The sequence below is a fragment of the Triticum dicoccoides genome, chromosome 2B, assembly GCF_002162155.2.
Source record: "Triticum dicoccoides isolate Atlit2015 ecotype Zavitan chromosome 2B, WEW_v2.0, whole genome shotgun sequence".
NCBI lineage: Eukaryota > Viridiplantae > Streptophyta > Magnoliopsida > Poales > Poaceae > Triticum > Triticum dicoccoides.
The window spans coordinates 352,748,242-352,765,478 of NC_041383.1; positions in this window are offsets into that span (position 1 = coordinate 352,748,242).

Genomic DNA, 17,237 nt, shown 5'->3' on the forward strand with positions numbered 1-17,237 from the left:
CCTCTCAAGGGTTTGCGGAACCCGTAATCCGACATTTGGCGCACCAGGTAGGGGTGCGTCGGATCTTCTCTCCCGTCGATCGATCCACCGCCACTCCGACACCTCCATGGCCAACGCACGTCGAGCTCACGCCGAGTGCGGGGCCGCAGTCACTGCTCGCCTTGCTCAGACAGCTCCGGCGGGCGATGATTGTGCTCGTCGTGCTCCATCTCCGGTGGCCAATGCCGCCACAGGCCCTGCCCGCCACGAGCAGCAAGCTTCTTCGCTGCACCCCTCGGTGCGCCACGACGGGCACACCACTACTCCATCACTGACTCCAGCAGCTTCATCTTCCCACGCGCGTCACGGCCTAGTGAATGCACAAGCCGCTCTGCTCATGGCGCAGGAGCTCCTTCGCTACCGCCCGGTCAACGAATTCTATGAGGAGTGGCTCGAGCGGATTGCTGAGCTCGTCAACGTGGCCGGGGGCTTCGTCGCGCCGCCCACTCCCCGCCGCAGCAGCCACCTGCGGCGGGAGACGTGGCTCACGGGGCTCCTCCACCAGCTCTGGCCTAGGGCGTCATCATTGAGCCAAGGCGTGTGGCTCCACGGCGGGACCCGCCGTGCCTGGCGCCAGCTCGGGAGGATGTGAGCTGCCAGGTGGTGCAGCGGCCTCAAGAGGAGGCGCGGGTGCTTCCTGGACCCCCTCACCAAGCCCGCGTGCCACCATAAGAGGTGGCGGTGCGCGTGCACTAGGACCAGGCTCCACCTCCTTGACGGGCCCCAGTGGCCACTGCAGGGTGCCACACATTCACCCAGGAGCTCCGCAACATCGTCTGGCCAAGCAAGTTCAAGCCTGACCTGCCTCGACGCTACGACGACATCACCGACCCCACTCATCCGGCCTACAACCTCATGAAGCTGCCCAGGAGCAGCGGCATCCTCACCATAGCTAGGGATACAAAGGATGCTCCGCAGACACTCAAGCTTGCCTTCAAGGTGGCCGCAGTGGCGCAGCCCACCAGCGTCGACACCCTCAAGGCCAAGGGGGCTGCGCCAACCAAGAAAAAGCAGATATTCACCCAAGACAAGGCGGAGACTAAGCAAGTACTAGTCGATGAGGATGGATCCTCCGGCGCCACCTTCACCATAGGCGCCAACCTCGACCCCGAGCAAGAGGAGGCTCTAGTGAAATTCTTGCGCGTGAACAAGTAGGTGTTCGCGTGGGAACCCAAGCAGCTAGCAGGAGTCCCAAGGCAGGTGATCGAGCACCACCTGAACGTGTGCCCCAATGTGCGCCCCGTGAAGCAGAAAGCTAGGTGGTAGTCCACCGAGAAGTAGGCCTTCATCATCCACGAAACCCGCAAGCTAGAAGCTGCGGGAGTCATTCATGAGGTTCGCTATCTGGAATGGTGCCCAACCCTGTTGTTGTGCCGAAGAAGGGAGGAAAGGAGCGCATGTGTGTCGACTTCACCAACCTCAACAAGGCCTACCCTCAAGATCCATTCCCGCTCCCCCGCATCGACCAAATCATCGACTCCACCACTGAGTGCGACCTGTTGTGCTTTCTGGATGCCTTCTCGGGCTATCACCAGATCAAGATGGCGGTACAAGATGTGGAGAAAACGACTTTCCTAACCCAGTGCGGGGTGTACTGCTACACCTGCATGCCGTTTGGATTGCGCAACACAGGCGCAACCTTTCAGCGACTGATGCATATCGCCTTGGGCCGGCAGCTCGGGAGAAACGCCGAGGCCTACGTCGACGACATCATGGTAAAGTCTCGGGAGGCCAAGAGCCTGATACAGGACCTGGAAGAAACCTTTGTGAGCCTTCGTGAAGTGGACCTACGGCTCAACCTAGAGAAGTGCATGTTTGGTGTTCCTTCTGGCAAGCTTCTGGGCTTCCTCGTGCCCCACAGAGGCATTGAGGCTAACCTAGAGAAGGTCAAGGCAATCGACGGCATGAGTCCTCTGCAAACCCTCAAGGAAATGCAGAAGCTCACCTGGCGAGTAACCGCACTAGGATGCTTCATCTCCAAGCTGGGGGAACGAGCCCTGCCCTTCTTCAAGCTGATGAAGAAGAAGGGTCCGTTCAAGTGGACTCAAGAGGCTGACGAAGCATTCCAAGATCTCAAGAGGTACCTGACCAACCCTCCAGTGATGGTGGCCCCATGCCCTCGGGATCCCTTGGTGCTCTACCTCGCCGCCACACCCTACTTCGCCAGCGTATGTCTGGTGGCAGTTCGGGAGGAGCGCTGGGTCAAGGCCACATCGGCCGCAACCCCGACCGCGGCGGCTCAAGGCCAGGAAGTCCCTGCGAGGGCCAGGACCTCGGCAGATGGGGACCAGCCTCAACAGGAAGACGCCTCCGGGGCCGAGGGGACCTCACCGAGCAATTAGGAGCCGGGGGCTCAAATGCCTCAGGAGGCGCTCGACTCTCTGGTGGGTGCGGGCTCCATCGGCGCGCCCACCCTCATCGAACATCCCGTGTACTTTGTCAGCACGGTGCTACGGGATGCAAGGGCATGGTACCCCATGCCCCAAAAGCTCTTGCTCGCGCTATTGGTGGCCTCTTGGAAGCTACGACACTACTTCCAAGGTCACCCAATCAAGGTTGTCTCGGCCTACCTGTCGGATTTCGGGTTCCAGCAGACCCTCTAGGTTCGAATTCTGGGGTGCGCACGGAGATTTCACCCTCTGCCTACCTACACCTCACCGCCTCGCTATGATCTAAGCAATCAAAGGAACAACACAAGAGACACAGAGTTTATACTGGTTCAGGCCACCATTGTGGTGAAATACCCTACTCCAGTGTGTGGTGTGGTGGATTGCCTCTTGGGCCGATGATGAACAATACAAGGAAGAACAGCCTCGCGAGGGTCTGTCCTTGGCTGGCACGATGAACTACTAGGGGGAGTTCAGTCGCTCTCTCTACTGGTTTCTTGGTGAGGATCCTCTCTCCCTCTATCTTGTGGTGGCTGGTCCTATTTATAGGCAAAGGCCCTGGGCCTCCTCCCAAATATTGAGCGGGAAGGGCGCCAACAATTGGCCATTTTAAAGGGGAACATCTAGTACACTTATCCTGACTAAAGTTGGTCCTCGCCTGCTAAAGGCTCTAGTGGTGACGCCGGCTTGGGCTCCACGATGACCTCCATCCTGCCGTTTTGTTGGTCTTGGTCTTGTTGCACCGAATGGATGTCTTTGCTTGATGCTCCCGCCTGCGCTTGCTCCCTTTGCACCAAAGAGGAAAGGGAGGACACTGCACGGCCGGGCGCTCGCCTGACGCCCTTGGTCGTCATGGCTTGTGTCATGGGCACCTCATGAGGTACCCCGCCATGATCTCTCCGCCTCCTCGCGAGCCAGCCAGACGAGGCCGTGCCCGAGGAAGCCTCCTGTCGTCCGCCCCGCGAGGCTTGGCCCCTCTCGAGGGTCTTGAGCTCGTGCTGACGAAGATGGGCCATGCTGGGCCGCCCCTTGAGCCACACCGCAGGCCGCAGGCAGGCAAGTCTAGGGACACCCGTTCCCAGAACGCCGACAGTAGCCCCCGGGCCCGAGGCGCGCCCGGACTTGGCTGAGCAGAGAGGCGAAGGGGCAAGTGTGAAGCGTCGCTGGCCCTAACAGCCTGCGGCCTCGAGCGCCGCGTGGCGGTTGACTGGACGTGGGCGGCTCCGCAACTACGTGAATCGACAAAAGAGCGGCATCTGCCTAGGCTTTGCTTCACTTGCTTCCTCCGGTCATTGCCCAGATCCCCTTTCTTGTACTCTCCCTTCCTGCCTCCGAAATCTTCAGATCTACATTGACCGCGCGCCCTAGCAAGACATGGCGCCTCTCTAGACCCCAGCCGAATCTTGGTACTCGCCTGCCTTGGACTCGCCGAACGTATCTGAAGCGAGCCTTGCCCGGATGCGCCGGATGGTGGCGGCGCATGGCATCGACGGGGCGAAGGTGTTCAAGGCCGGCTCCGCCCTTCCTGAGGCCCGAGGGAACACCTTCTATCCGCTCTTCGTAAGCGCCATTGCTGCCGGTCTGGTGCCTCCCTTTTATGAGTTTTTCTTCTCTGTCCTCCGCCATTACGACCTGCAAGCTCTGCATCTCCACCCCAACTCTGTTCTTCTTCTGGCGATCTTCCCCTACTATTGGGAGGCTCATGTCGGAGTGCAGCCCTCAGTGGCCTTGCTGCGTCACTACTTCTCCCTCTGGCCTTCTCGTGGTGCCATCTCTGCGTGCGCGAGCTTTGTCGTGTATGGAGGCTCCAACGCCATCTCGAAGCCCGGGAATAGGATTGAAGGCTTCAGGAGCAAGTGGGTCCTGGTAGATGCTGGGCGCATCCACCCTCGGCTGACTCTGCCCACGGGGCAGCCCACGAGCTCCGATGATTGGTCTCACGCGGAACTCGTGGACCCCTGCGCGAAGCTGGTGTTGGAGAAGATGGACGCAGATATGAGGCCGGGCAGCATGTCGGCGGCGAAGCTGACTGGTGTGTCGCTCCTGGGGGAGTTCCTGGAGCACCAGGTGGCCCCGCTTCGTAAGTACTCGTTTCCGCTGTGGAGGCCCCACCTGAGCCCCGCAGTCTTGGCCGACGAAGACCTGGCCGCGGTCCTCCATTCTTTGGTCGGAGGAGACATGGCGAGGCTGGAGGGCGCCCCTGTTCCCCTGTTTCTTCGAGATGATTGGGAGAAGGTGGTGGAGTCCATGCCCGTCTTCAATGGGGACGGGCCCGTGCCCACTGAGGCTCCCGAGGACCCAGCGGCCCAGGCGACGGTGGACGTGTCCTCCGGCGACTCCAGCGAAGAGGAGGAAGAAGAGGAGCGGGAAGGGGAGCCTGACTTCGAGGCTACCGACGGGGAGTCGATAGCGCCTCTCCCCCCGTGCAGGCCCCGCGCTCTCCGCCTCCCGCCGAGCGACGACGAGGATGATGACGAACGGGGCGGCGGGAGCTTGCCCCCAATCTCGAAGAGGGCCAGGTCTGGGTTGGTCCCCCTCGGGTCTGCCCCGGCTCTGAGGCGATCCTCAAACGTGCCTCCTGCTTGCGAGCCTCTCGAGGTTGATCCCAGCAGCCGGCTCTCGGGCTTCAAGTATGGCCGGAGGTTGCTCGAGCTCGCGAGCGGCGACCAGTAAGTGCTTGATTCTTGTTTTATTCCTTGCTTTGTCGTTGAGGCTTGATGTCTGTATCTCTTGGCTAGGCTGGCGCCTGCGGCGAAGAAACTGAAGGGGCTCCTGAGGCTCCATTCGGGGCAGCGCCTCTGCCCATGAAAGAAGGTGGCTGCAAGGCACAGGCCTCTCCTGCCCGGTCGTCCTCGCGAGGCCTGGTGGAGCTTGCTGGGGCGAGCTCAGCCCCCATGGCCCAAGCGACTCCTGAAGTATCCATCCCTAATGCCATCGCCATAGTTGTTGGGGCGCAGCAGGTCCTGCCTCAGGATGCTGTGGTTATGCTGCCGTCCTCTCCTCCTACTCCACCAACTGCTGTCTCTCCGACTCCTTCCACCATCCTGGACCGTGCCGCTACCGAACTGGACCGGCTGCGGCAAGATCTTCTGGGCACCGATCCTCGCTTGGTGGCCGGGCGCTTGGAGCTGGCTTCTGGCTGGATTCGCTTTGATGCTTCGATTCGAGCAGCGTTGGTTCAGGCCTTGATGGCCTGCGACGAGGAGAAGCAGGCCGTCCTCGGGGCTAAGGCCGCTCGAGACGCCGCCTTGGGAGAGGCGGCTGATGCCCAAGGTCGCTGCAAGGCGCTGGAGAGCGAACAGGAGGACCTCCGGAACCAGCTTGCCGAGGCGGTCCGCATCCGCCAAGAGAAGGAGGAAGACCTGAAGGCTCGCGAGGTGGCCATCAAGGACCGAGATGTGAAGCTTAACAAGCGCCGGGACCGCCTGGGTGCACCGGAGCAGGAGTTGGAGGCGTGGAAGGCCGAGTTCGATGGCAAGGCGCGGGTCCTTGCCGAGGACCGCGAGGCCTTCATGGAGACGGAGGTGAAGGTTCGTGGCTTGCTGAAGTCGCTCTACGACAGCGGCCTGGAAAGCCCACTGGCGGGCGCCGAGGATGGCCCCGCCAAGCTGATTCCCTTCATGGTCCGTGCTCTTGAAGATGTCACCCTTGGCCTTGGTCCTACGGCTGAGGCCGAGGCGCGCGTCCTGTCTTCTGCAGCGCTGACGCAGGTCCTTACCCACATCTACCTTCGCGACCCCAACACCGACCTCGACAGCCTGCTGGAGCCAGTGAGCGGCGAGCTTGCCGCTGCCGCTGCTGAGGCCGTGAAGGGTCATGCCGAGGCTCTGCTGTCGAAGTTCCGGGCCTTCAGCACCAAGCCGAAGCGAGGTGCTGCCGGTCCTGCGGCTCCACGAGGCGAACCCGCTCCGCGCAGCTCCGCCGCCAACAAATGACTCCGTCGTGGCTCATGTCCTGCTTTCAGCTTCTGCAACATGCATCATGCCTCGAGGAGGCGTTTAAACTTGTGTTTGGTGCTGTGATAATAGTTATGGACTGTAATATTTGCTTTTGAATTCCTTGAAATTTGCGCTCTTCCTACTTGCTTATGTTCTATGCTGGCAGAGCCCGACCCCGCGCATACCTCAGCCACCGTTAGCCCCGACCGGAAACCAGGACGGGACCAAGGAGTGAGGGGCTACGTGAAAAGTTAGGCTCCTGAGTCGCGATGCTCAGGAGTCCCCCTTGGCGCACGAACAACAAGTAGGGAGTTGAGATGTGTGGGTGAATCTACCATTCTACGTCTGCAGGGCCCGGCCCCGTGCATACCACAACCGCCGTTAGCCTTTCAGAACTAAGGAGTGAGGGGCTATGTGACCAGTTAGGCTCCTGAGTCGCGATGCTCAGGAGTCCCCCTTGACGCTCAAATGGCCTTCATACCTTGGCTCCGCTCGGGGAGGGCCGCGCGACGAACCAGGCCGAGGGGCCTGGCTGGGTAGCGTACGTCTGGGCGTGACCCAAGCGCAGCCCCCGTGCCCAGCCACCTCGCGCGGCACTCCCGAGGGGAGGTGTTGCGATGAGACCAGACACTGAGCTCTGGGCTCCCTAAGGTTGATGCGGCCAAGGGCCACCGTCAGTTGTTTATCACCAGCGCGGAGCATAGCACTTCCGTATGTGTACGGGCATAGCCGCTCCTCGGCAGTGTCATCAGCGAGCGCAGAGCATGGTGCTTCCACTGGTGCGTGGGAGGGGGTTCCCCTCCGGGAGGAGCCCCCGGGGCGTATACAGCCCCACCCTGACACGTGGCCGGCACGGTAGGGCATGAGGAGGTGTATCTAGGCACCCATGAGCCAGCGAGGGACTCACGGGGCCCTACCTCAAGGCGGGTTGCGCCTGGCACTGGGCCTTAACTTGTGATGTGTTCCTGCAAATTTGGCCAGATGCCGATGCTCTACGTCCTCGGGTCCCGGCCCTCAAGCTGGGCTCAGCCGTCACTGGTTTGCCGGGGCACGATGCCGTGGGCAAAGCAAGAGGGTGAGGGTTGTTGAGTCGGTAGGAGCCCTGAGTCGCGATGCTCAGGCACCCCCCCTTTAACACGCAAGCTTGGTTAGATGTCGACGCTCTACATCCTCGGGTCCCGGCCCTCGAGCTGGTCTCAGCCGTTGCTGGTTTGCCAGGGCGCGATGCCGTGGGCAAAGCCAAAGGGTCAGGGCTGGAGAGCCGGTAAGAGACCTGAGTCCCGATGCTCAGGCACCCCCCACTTTAACGAACAAGCTTGGTTAGATGTCGACGCTCTACGTCCTCGGGTCCCGGCCCTCGATCTGGTCTAAGCCGTCGCTGGTTTGCCAGGGCGCGATGCCGTGGGCAAAGCCATAGGGTGAGGGCTGGAGAGCCGGTAAGAGACCTGAGTCGCGATGCTCAGGCACCTCCCCCTTTAACGCGCAAGCTTCCGACATCAAGGAAGAAAAGGCGCCACGGACAGGCACCAAATAACAAGCATGATGGGTCGAATGCATGGCCCAAAAATAAACGCAAGAGGGGTACACGTCGCTGGGTCTGACCCGAGCGACTTGGGGATGATGCAGCCCGAGGGGCGCCCCTAATAAAGTAAGCTAAGACCATGAGCAAAAGGGATACAGGCCGCAGCGACAGACCCACGCGGCCTGGGAATGATGCAGCCCTGAGGACGCTCCCAGCTGGAAACGAAACTTGAAAGATGTCACCTGATAGTGTTGGCGGCGAAGGGGTGTTGAAGTAGCAGACGTAGCGGGCTGCGGGAGCCGATCTTCACGAGCCCCCAGGCCAAGGAGCCTCGGGAGGCTCCGGAGGCGCTGGTGGCTCCTCGCGAACCATCTCCATTTCCGCTAGGACTGCAGAACGCCTGGCCTCCTGAGCCTCCAGGATGCTCCTCACGAGGCGCTGGCGCACCGCAGCCGCGTTCGGCAAGCCGTAGGGCATGCGAACGTAGCTGTGGGGTGGGCCTCCGCAGCGCCCCACACGTGAGGGGCAGAAGCACTCCTGAGAGGCGACTCGGTTGAGCCCTGGGATGTCGATGCAGACGCACGGCCCACCATCCTCACCTGGATGGGGAGCTGCGGCGGGTAAGCGGCGGCTGCCACTCATGACTCTTGACTCCTGCAACTCCTGTGTGATCTGACTGACGAACTCCTGCGTTTTGGCCCTCCTTGCTTTGCTCCTTCCTGAGGGAAACGTGTTCTGAAACACGCCTCCAAGTGGTGCCCAAGCGCCTCCCTCGTGACCTTAGCAAGGTCGGTTGCCCTCCAGGTGGGAGCCCGCGAGCCCTGCTTGAGGAGGGCATCGAGCGCGCCTTCCTATGCGACAAAAGGAGGTGCCCCCTAAGCAAGCGCAGACCCTGAGGGGCTTGCCTCCTGAGGGGTCGGGCCTGGCGATGTCTTCTTCTTCTTCTTAGGGGCAGTCTCAGGGAGCCTCCTGCTCCCGCGATCTGGGTCTTCAAGTGATGCAGCCTGAAAAGCTCGTTCCAGGGAGCACACCGCATCTCTTTCTTCACAAGGCACCGTGATGACTCCACCGCTTCCTGGCATCTTGAGGATGTTGTAGCCGTGATGAGTCACGGCCATGAACTTGGCGAGAGCCGGGTAGCCGAGGATGGCATTGTACGGCAGGCGAATGTGGGCGACGTCAAAGTCGATGAGCTCAGTGCGGTAGTTATTGCGCGCCCCGAAGGTGACGGGGAGGCGGACCTGCCCAATTGGAACTGTGGAGCCGTCGGTGACTCCGAAGAAAGGCTTGGTTGACTGAAGCTGATCGTAAGGCACTTGGAGATTGTTGAACGTCTCAACGGACAGGACGTTGAGCCCTGCCCCACCATCGATGAGGGTCCTGGTGACTTGCACGTTGCTGATGACTAGGGAGCAAAGCATTGGGAGGACTCCGGCTGTGACCGCGCACTTGAGCTGATCCGCTGAGCTAAATGTGATGGGGCACGCCGACCACCTGAAGGGGCGTGTGGCTTCAAGCTTAGGGAGGACTGCATTCACTTCGTGGGCGAACTGCTTGAAGATGCGTTGAGGGGCTGGAGCTTGAGCTCCACCCAGGATGCAGGCGGTCGCGCGCGGCTCCTGGAAGGCCCCAGCCCCCTCGTCCTAATGATGGTCCTCATTTCTCCTTGGCTGTGGAGGCAGTGGAGGGAGGCATGTGTTTCCTTGTGGGCGATCCTCGCGAGTCCGATCCCTCCAGTCTCCCTCGCGAGGCTGATCCTACCAGCGATCCTCGCGAGGTCGGTCGCGCCACCCTTGGTGAGGGCCACGGTCTTCCCAGCGTCCTGCGTTCCTTCCTCCTCCTCGGCCATAGCCGCGATCGTTGCGGTCGGGGCGTCGGCCGACCCTTCCTTCTCACACGGCTCAGAGCTCTTGGCATTCGTTGGTGTTGTGGGTGTGGAGGTCGTGGTACACACATTACCGGCTGCCCTTGAATGACTCGGGCTGATCTCTGCCCCGCTTGGTGTCTGGTTCCGCCGCGAGCACGGCAGCCCCCTTGCGCTTCATGTCCTTGGCCTTGGATTTCTTCTCTTCTGGGTCAGCGGCTGGCAGCTCGAGGAGGGAAAGGGGCCCTTCCTCAGCCCTGGTGCACTTGGTTGCCAAGTTGAATAGCTCCAAGGAAGTGCATAGATCTTCATGCATCGCCAGCTCCTCCTTCATCTTGACGTCGTGCATGCCGTCTGAGAAGGCTGAGATGATGGCATCCTCGGTAACCTTGGGAATCTTTAGACGTGCGTTGTTCAAGCGCTGGATGTACTTCTGCAGTGTCTCCCCTGGTTGCTGCTTGATGCGGCGCATGTCACTCACGGCAGGTGGCCGGTCACGAGTACCTTGGAAGTTGGCGATGAAACAAGTGCGCATCTCGTCCCAGGAGGAGATCGTGCCTGGCGCCAGGTTCAGGAGCCAGGTGCGGGCCCCGTCCTTGAGTGCCATGGGAAACCAGTTCGCCATGACCTTCTCGTCTGCGTTGGCGGCTTCAATTCCCAGCACGTAGAGCTGGAGGAACTCCGCAGGGTCGGCCGTACCGTTGTAGCGAGGAGGCAGGTCTGGCTTGAACTTGCAGGGCCACACGACGCTGCGCAGCCCGGCGGTGAAGACGCGGCATCCTGCCGTGGCCATGGGAGGCCTCTGGTGACGAGGAGCTTGGTCTTGCGGGCCCCCATGCGCTGCAGCTGGGAGCAGCGCGGGGTCTTGGCGCGCTGGGACCGGAGCATGGTCGTGACGGACCGGAGCAGGGAGCACTCGGGCAGCTTCTTGTGGGCGAGGAACCTCTTGGCAGCTCTGCTCTTGCTGCGCTGGCGCCGGACGGGGTGGGTTCCGTCCAGGGGCCACGCGCCTTGGGGCCAGGGTGCCTTCTTGAGGAGGAGGCGGCTGAGGCGCCCCCGGAGCTTCATTACCCGCGCAGGGCAGGGCGCGGTGCAGCGAGAAGGACGGTGCGGGGGAGCCCCCTGCGGCGCGGACGAGCTCGGCGACGCGGAGGAGCCTGGCATTTTCGAGGAACGACTCTTCAAGCCTTCGGCGGCACCATCACTGTCGAGCACAGCGCAACCTCAGGAGGAGCTCCCTCGACCGCCTTCCTCAGGAGCCCCGACCTGTGGCCCGACCTCAGGAGCACACTTGCTCCTGGTGCTGGAGCCTCAGGAAGGATGCTGGACTGCGGAGCTCAAGGATTACTTAATGCTAGGGACTCTACCAGAGAAGGAAGAGGACGCAGAACGCGTGGCTCGGCAGGCCACGACATACTGCATCCAAGATGGAGAGCTCTATCGGAAGCGACCCAATGGTGTTTCCCTGTGTTGCATCTCCAGAGAGCAGGGGAAGGAGTTGCTGGCAGACATTCATGATGGAGACTGTGGGCACCACTCGTCATCACGGACCCTTGTCGGCAAGGCGTTTCACAGCAGGTTTTATTGGCCTACGGCACTCAATGACGCAATCAAGCTGGTGAAGGCTTGTGAAGCCTATCAATTCCACGCCAAGCAGATTCATCAGCCAGCTCAAGGCATGCAGACCATTCCACACTCGTGGCCATTCGCGGTCTGGGGGCTGGACATTTTGGGCCCGTTTCCTCAGGCGCCAGGGGGCTATCGCTACCTCTACGTCACCATTGACAAGTTCACCAAGTGGGCAGAAGTGGAAGCTGTCCGCAACATCCCAGCTGGTTCTGCAGTAAAATTCATCAAGGGCCTCGTGAGCCGATTCAGGGTGCCTAATCGCATCATCACCGACAACGGTTCGCAGTTCACCAGCAATCTCTTCAAAACATATTGTGCTAACCTTGGAACACATATATGCTACGCTTCGGTGGCACTCCCTCGGAGCAACGGCCAGGCTGAACGCGCCAACGCCAAGGTCCTGAAAGGCCTCAAAACCAGGACCTTCAAGAAGAAGCTTGAAGCCTGCGGCAGGGGCTGGTACGATGAGCTCCAGTCCGTGCTATGGTCCATCCGCACTACCGCCACCAAGTCAACTGGCGAAACCCCGTTCTTCCTCGTCTACGGAGCTGAGCCAGTCCTCCCCCACGAGGTCAGGCGTCGCTCCGTGCGGGTCCTGGCGTTTGACGAAGCATAGCAGGACACCACGCGGGGGATGGATCTCGTTCTGGGGGAGGAACACCATCGGGAGGCCACGCTTCGAGCAGAAAGATACCAGCAGGCGCTGCGGCGGTACCACTACTGCAACATCCGCCCCATGACTCTCGAGGTAGGTGACCTCATGCTCAGGCGGGTTCTCTCCAGGGAAGGGATGCACAAGCTCTCTCCTATGTGGGAGGGCCTGTTTAAGGCTGTTCATGTTTCCAAACCTGGCGCCACACGCTTGGAGACCCAGGAGGGGGTGCCCATCCCGACCGCGTGGAACATTCAGCACCTCCGGAGGTTCTACCCTTGAAGTAAGGCCCAGTGCTTGTAAAGAAGGCCCGGCGCCTGTGAAGAAGGTCCTTGTGCCTGCAAAGAAGGCCCAGTGCCTGTGAAGCTCATCGCACCAAGAAAAGGCCCGGTGCCTGTGAAGATGGCCAATGCCTGTGAAGCTCAGCGCCCGTGACACTCTCACGTAATAATGAGTTGGGGCTGTACATGCCCCGGAGTCTCCGTAGTGCCTCCCTTGGGCCTCGGGGGCTCCCGCCCACGCCCAGTGGTAGCACTTAGCTCCGCGCTGGTGAGAAGACGTCGAACACTAGACTAGGTGCCGGACACGGCTTTTCATTTGCTTTCCGAAGTTGGCTTGTTCACCCTTGTTCGAAACTTTATTGGAGTTGCTTTTAGTGTTGTTTGCAGTCCCCTGCCCATGATTCTTTGGCTTTGTCTTTCACCTGACTCATCCTCTCTTTCGCAAAGCCTCGCGAGGGGGCTACACGGGCGCCCTCGCGAGCACCTTCTTGCCTGATTTCGCGAGGCTTCCTTGCCAAAGTTCACAGCGGGAGCACCCCTCCCGGTCCATGCCCCACGGGCATCGCGATGCAAACACAGGGCCTGAGCCGGTCACCCTCATGACAAAGTTGGAAATCTATCCTCCCGGCTAAATTTTGCAGGCTTCAAGACGCCCGGCGAGACCTCAGGCAGGTACCCCGCGAGGCGAAAACTGCAGCGAGCCCCTCGAGCTAAGTTGTTCCTATGTGCAAACATGCAGCCGCAACACCACAACACAACATGGGAATAATAGAAATAGCATAATAATTAAGGGCAATAGTCCAGCTCGCCCCCACGGGGCTCCATACTTCTCTCGCTCTAAGCAGGAAAAGGAGATAAACAAAATAATCGCGGTGTGCCCAGCGACGGCTCGTGGGGGGGATTCGCATCGCTCTCCTAAGCTCAGTCAGACTCCTCCTCACGCTTCACTGAGGCATGACAGCGGGATGACCCGCTACCACCCTCGCAGCGGGCGTGGCAGCGTGGTGGTTGGTCACGGCCACCGCTGGAGGAGCTGTCACCAGAGGGGGAGCCACTGAAGCTTGGCGAGGTGCGGGCGCCACCGGTGGCGAGCTCGCCTTCGTCCTCGTTGCGGTCGTCACCAAGTCCTAGCACCCGATCGCCATCATCATCTTCAGGGCAGCACCCGACACGGCGGCTATCTTCTTTGAACACCCTCACATAGAGGGTCGCGTCGCCGTCAAACTTGAAGTGCAGGGTGCATCGCCGGCCCAGGACGCGCGCGCGGGCAAACATCTGCCAGCTACGGGCCAAGGCCACATTCCCGGCGACGGAGATCTCCACTGAAACCCAGGAAGCCCTGCTACAGCAGTTGTCCGCCTGGAGCCAGAGGCCGTCAAGAGCGCCAACCTGGAGTTCGCTGGCGAAGAAGCGGCGAAGCTAGAGCCAGTTACCTGCCAGGTCCGCCGATCACACGACAAACTCCAGCAGCACCTTGGTCGAGTGGAAGTGCGGCCTGGGAGGCCGCGCGACCACAACGCGCCTTCCCTCACCCACCGGGAGGCCATCACCGCGCAAAGGACCGCCGCCACGACCACGAGGAGCCACCGCAGGAGTCACAGGGAGCTTGCGGGGGCGGAGGGGAGCCAGGCCCTTCCCGACGAGCCTTTCCCTTCTCCGCGGTCGAGAACCTCTTCGTCGGCGCCATGAGACACGGAGGGGGACTGGAGCATGGAGGAAGAAGAAGCAAGCGGGGGCCTGCGCCCTCCCTCATTTATAACCCAAGGGAGGCAAACCGTCGGCCTCCACGATCGCAGCTAATCATGACTCTTTTTGCATGCAGAAGACACTCGTCAAATCGGGCAGTTACCGAGGCAGCATGGGGAAGCGGAGATGCCCACGTCCAATCAACCACCATGCGGCGACCAAGGCCACAGGCTGTTGGGGCCCACGGCGCTCCGCACTTGCCCCTTCGCTTCGCTGCTAAGCCAAGTCCGAGCGCGCCTTGGGCTCGGGGGCTACTGTCGGCGTTCTGGGAACCGGGGTCCCTAGACTTTCCTGCTTGCGGCCTGCGGCGTGGCTCAAGTAGAGGCCCAGTATGGCCCATCTTCATCAGCTCAAACTCAAGACCCTCGCAAGGGGCCAAGCCTCATGGGGCAGACGATGCAAGGCTTCCTCAGGAATGGCCTCACTAGGCAGGCTCGCGAGGAGGTGGAGAGATCAAGGCAAGGGTACCTCGCGAGGTGCTCGTGACGCAAGCCATGATGATCGAGACTAGGCAGGCGCCGGCCTACACAGTGTCCTTGTTTCCTCTTTGGTGCAAAGGGGGCAAGCGCAGGCGTGGAGTACCAAGGCATCAGGCAAAGGTTACCATTCCGGTGCAACGAGACCGAGACCAGCAGAGCAGCAGGATGGAGGTCACCGTGGAGCCCAAGACGACGTCATCGCCAGTGCCTTTGGCAGCCGAAGACCAACTTTAGTCAGGACAACTTGTACTAGATGTTCCCCTTCAAAATGGCCGTTGTTGGCACCCTTCCCGCTCAATATTTGGGAAGAGGACCAGGGCCTCTATATATAGAGATAGCCACCACAGTAGAGACCATCTTATCGAGTTCACCGCACCAGCCAAAGAACACCTCTCGTGAGGATGTTCTTCCTTTGTACTGTTCATCATTAGCCCCCGAGGCAATCCACCACACCACACACTGGATTACGGTATGACACCCCAACGGTGGCCCAAACAGTATAAACGTTGTGTCCCTCGTGTTGTTCATCGTGTAGCTTAGATTCTTAGCGAAGCGTTGGGACGTGGATCGGTAGGGGGAAGATCTTCGCGCGCACCCTAGAGTTCGAACCTTAAGGGTTTTGCCGGAACCCGATATCCGACAGTGCCGAACTGGGATACATGAATTCATAACAGCATCGAAGAAAGTAAAACTAGCACTAAATACATTCCGGTCCTTACAAACCCCATGGGGGATGATTTTCATTCCACGAAGGGAAAACAAAAGAAGGAAGGGAGTTACTATGCTACCGGGCGTCACCGGCGATGCCGGGCGGCAGCCGCCGCCGCGCTCCGACCACAGCGGGAGCTTGGCAGCACGTAGCTGTCATCACTCGACTTTGAAGATTCGCTGGGCCCAGGAGGGTCACTGGATTCCCAGGAGTCGCCGCTTTTGCTGGAAGAAGCGCCTAAGGAGACAGAAGCGGGCCTAGCGCCTGCTGCTGCACTTCGCGGGTTGCTTCCTCCGGGGCAACACTCCAGCCGTTCACCCTCCATGTTGAAGACCTTGAAGAACAAGGTGGCTGCACCGTCGTACTCAAAGTGAATCGCTAGGGCTCCCTCTGCACGGCAAGCCCAGGCGACTTCACCCCATCCACGTGTCATGAAGACGACTTCGGGGGCACCACCTCGACCTTAGCCCCGGTGACTAGGCTGCAACATACGGCGTGTTGTAGCCACAACTCAAGCGGCCCCCTCGGAGGCAGCTCATGGGCGAAGAATCTCGGGAGCCAGATCCAGGAGTCAGGAGGCATCGCCACCCACACCACAAACTCACACGAGCTACCCTCGGCGTGGGTCCGTGGCGCGGTTGGTAGGGAAATGGCGGCCCTGCCACCATCTTTAGGGACCGCTCGATGGTGCGCATCTTCATCCGGAGCATGGGCATACATGGGGAGGGGGAAGCCTGGTGGAGGCCTCGATTGCCAAGGCCTGTCCACCTCTCTCCCCACACCGGCGTCATGAGGTAGGCGGAGTCGCTTCTTCAGCGGGAGATGATAAGGCCCCTCCCTAGGTGCCTTCCCCTTTTCGGCCGCTGAGAGCCTCCTGATCGGCGCCATGGGATCAAGATGAAGAAGGAGAGAAGCGGGCGGAAGCAAGACGAAGGAGAGACGAGTGGGGGTTCTACCATTCCCCCTCATTTATAGCCAAGGGAGGCTAACCGTCAGCCTCCATGACCTCGCGTCATCATGGTCTTCTGCATGCCGCATCGTTCCGTCAAGTCGAACAGTTGCCGGGGCACCATGGGGAAGTGGAGTCACCCACGTCCCATCAATCGCCACATGTCATCAAGGCCGCGAGCAGTTAAGGGCCCGCGGCTCTCCGCACTTGCCCTTTGGCTTCGCCTGCAAGCCAAGTTCGAGCATGCCCTGGGCCCGGGGGCTACTGTCGGTGTTCTGGATATGGGGGTATCCAGACTTGCCTGCATGTGGCCCACCACGTGGCTCCATCGATGGCCTGGTACAGCTCAACTTCAACATCAACAGCTCATGACCCTCGCGAGGGGCGAATCCTCATGAGGCGGACGATGCCAAGACCACCGAGGGATCGGCCTCCTCGGGCTGGCCCTCGAGGGGCCGAGAGTTCCATGCGAGGTGCACCTCACGAGGCTCAGCTGACATGAGCCATGACGACCAAGGACAGGAGGGCGCCAGGCGGGCGCCAGCGGGCTCAGAGCGCTAGTTTCCTCTTTGGTGCAAGGGAGGCAAGCCGCAAGCGTGGAGTCCCGAGGAATCAGCCAAAGGTTTCCATTCTGGTGCAACAAGACCAAGACCTCCAGGACAGTAGGTCGGAGGTCATCACCGAGCCCACCGCAGCGTTACGACCAAAGGCTTTTCGCAGGCAAAGGCTACTTTTGTCAGGATAAGCTATACTGCTTGTCCCCTTTCAAGTCCGGCCGTTGTGGGATCCCTTCCCGCCAACATTTGGGAAGAGGACCAAGGCCACTATAAATAGGACTTGGCCACCACCATAGAGGGGCATCTAGTTCTCATCCCACTGACTCTCTTGAGTTCAAGAACACCTCACCTTTTGAGGCCAGTTCATCCATTGTACTAGTTCATCCTCAGCCCTTCGAGGCAATCCACCAAAACGCTGGAGTAGGGTATTACACCGCAAGGTGGCCCAAACCAGGATAAACTGTTATGTCTCTTTGTCTCTTCGA